General features: G+C 42.5%; 1 pseudogene; it reads left to right on the top strand.

Moving 5' to 3' along the window:
* The first annotated feature begins 976 nt into the window (after nucleotides 1-976).
* LOC103553177 (suppressor of cytokine signaling 6-like) lies at nucleotides 977-2,841 on the top strand (annotated as a pseudogene).
* The last annotated feature ends 377 nt before the right edge of the window (nucleotides 2,842-3,218 follow it).

A 3,218-nucleotide genomic window follows, 5' to 3' on the forward strand; every position in this document is an offset into this window, starting at 1 on the left:
AGCCAAGATAACTAAGAAAAAAAGGACACTAGTTACTAATATCAGAAATGAAAGAAGGGACATCACTACAGATCCCATGGACATTAAAAGGATAATAAAAGAATACTGTGAACAATTCTGTGCCAACAAATTTGATAACCTAGATGAAATGGACCAATTCCTTGAAGGACACAATTTGCCAAAACTCACACAAGATTAAATAGACAATCTGAATAGGCTTATACCTATTAAAAATTGAATTAATAGTTAATAACCTTCCAAAACAGAAAGCACCAGGCTCAGATGGATTCACTGGTGAAATTTACCAAACATTTAAGAAAGAAATTATACCAATTCTTTAAAATCTCTTTCAGAGGATAGAAGCAGAGGAAATACTTCCTAACTCACTTTATGAAGGCAGCATTACCCTAATACCAAACCAAAAACATTACAAGTAAAGAAAACTGCAGACTAATATCTCTCATGAACATAGATGCAAAAATCCTCAACAAAAGTGACATTAATTCCAACAATATATAAAAAGAATTATACACCACAACCAAGTGGGAATTATCCCAGGAATGCAGGGCTGGCTCAATATCTGATATATTTGATACTCCATTAAAGCAATCCATCTAAAGGAAAAAAATCAGTCCCAGCCCATTGGCGGTGGTGCGGCTGCACACCCCTCCTGGAGAAAGAGGAAGAGGAAGAAGAGGAGGAGGGAAACGAGAGGATGAGTTGGGAGAGGAGGGCCCAACGTAGCAGTCACGCCAGCACTGGGTCAGAAAGCTGAGCAGGCGGCCGTCAGACGTCACACTTGGAGACTATGTTTGGCGGGTGGTAACTATTCCCTGGAAGCCGACTCTTGAGTAATAGAGAACAAAGAAGAGAAGATCCAAGTGCTCTGAAGCCCTGGAAGACAATTATCTGGGCATCAGTAAACCCTGAAGGTGTCACTATGCCATCCCGAAATTTTCCAACAGATAATGTCTCCAAAGGGTAAATGAAGCTGGAAAAATACATAGATGCAGTGCTGCAGCCTCTCCAAAATGTTTGAGGATAATATTCCAGAGAGAAATTGATCCCCTTGGATTAGGCAACTAGTCATAATGAATAAAATTAGTCTTAAAACCTTCCAGAAGTCTTTCAACTTGAATAAAAGTAAAGAAGAAACCGTTTTCATGGTAGTACAACAACCATCACTAGCCAGTGATTTTGGAAAAGACAATTCCTTATTTGGTAGCTGCTATGGTAAAGATATGGCCAGCTGTGATATCAACAGTGAAGATGAAAAAGGTGGAAAAAATAGATCCAAAAGTGAAAGCCTCATGGGTAAGTTAAAAAGACAGCTCTCTGTGAAACAGATGCAGAAAGGCAAGGACACTACGCCCTCTGGGAGCTCTGCCTATGAGGACACCTGCTCCTCCTCCTCAGCACTCATCATCTTTAAAGATGCAAGGGCTCAAAGGCCAATGAGGTCCACTTCCCTACGCAACCATCACTACAGTCCTACTCATGGCCTCTTCGACCTACCAACTCTGAGGAGACGTGTATCAAGATGGAGGTGAGAGTCAAAGCCTTGGGTCACGCTTCCAGTCCAAGCCCAGCACTGAATGGTGTTCGGAAGAATTTTCACGACCTTCAGTCTGAAACTGGGTGCCAAGAACACAGTAATTCCCTGAAGAGTTCGGAATCTCAGAATGGACTTGCATCTTCACCGTGATGAACATGTGCCTGTAGCTATTGGACTTATGTCTCAGGACTACATTCAGCATACTGTGCCTTTAGATGAGGGAATGTACCCTTTGGAAGGAGTGCGTAGCTATTGTCTGGACAGTTCTTCTCCCATGGAATTCTCTGCAGTCCCTCCTCAAGTCGGAGGGAGCTCCTTCTCTGAAGATGAGTATCAGGTAGAACAGGACCTCATCGTGGCCCAGGAGATCTTTGTGGATCAGTCTGTGAATGGCTTGTTGATCTCCCCCACAGGAGTCATGTTGCAGAGCCCAAGAGCAAGTCATGATGACGGCCCTCCACTCTCACCCTTGCTACCTCCAATGCAGACTAGTCAGATCCAGAGGAACTTCAGCGGGCTCACCGGCACAGATGCCCACGTGGCTGAAAGTATGCGCTGTCATTTGAATTTTGATCCTAACTCTGCCCCTGGGGTTGCAAGAGTTTATGACTCAGTGCAGAGTAGTGGTCCCATGGTTGTGACAGGCCTTACTGAAGAGCCGAAAAAACTTGCAAAACAAGGGTGGTACTGGGGACCGATCACACGCTGGGAGGCAGAAGGGAAGCTGGCAAATGTTCCAGATGGTTCTTTTCTTGTTTGGCATAGTTCTGATCACCATTATCTTTTAAGCTTGAGCTTGAGCTCCCACGGCAAAACACTTCACACTAGAAATGAACACTCAAACTGTAGGCTTAGCGTTTATGAACAACTAGACGTGGAAGGACATCGTCTATAGTTGATCTAATTGAGCATTCAGTCAGGGACTCTGAAAATGGAGCTTTTTGTTATTCAAGGTCTCGATTGCCTGGCTCTGCGACGTACCCTGTCAGACTGACCAGTCTGGTGTTGTGGTTCATGCAGGTGCGCTCCCTGCAGTACCTGTGTCGGTTTGTCAGACGTTAGTACACAAGAATAGACTTAATTCAGAAACTGCCTTTGCCAAACAAAATGAAGGATTATTTACAGGAGAAGCACTACTGAAAGATGATGAGAACCCTGCATGTTGCACTTTGGGAATAAGACAAAGAGATTGAAATACAGTTTACAAACTTTAATTGCTATCAGTTCTTTTGCTGCCATACTATTTCAGTTTTATGTGTAATCAGTTTGTTTAGGGGTGGGGAAGTGTTGGCAAGGTGTCTTGGGTTTATTTTGGTTTTTTAAAAAGAGAAGTCTTGAGCTTTTAGAAGTGTGCATTATCTTTCATCAACGTGCAGAATAATCACAATGTGAATTATCGTATTCTTCTTAACCCCCCCACCCCAAGTCCTTTGCGGCTATCCACTGTGATTTTTAGGCATTAAAAGCACGTTTCATGTGTATTCAACCCTAAATAAAGTTGAATGAAACTTACAAAGTGAAAATTGCTGTCTTTTTAAATGGCCCGTTTTCAAAGATAGTATTGAGTAAACATACCCTTATGATAAAACACAGAATTTACACATACACTGAAAGTAATTTTGCTTTTTTTTTTGAGAAAGATTAGCCCCGAGCTAACATCTGC

Source organism: Equus przewalskii, chromosome 22 (assembly GCF_037783145.1).
Source record: "Equus przewalskii isolate Varuska chromosome 22, EquPr2, whole genome shotgun sequence".
Taxonomy (NCBI): domain Eukaryota; kingdom Metazoa; phylum Chordata; class Mammalia; order Perissodactyla; family Equidae; genus Equus; species Equus przewalskii.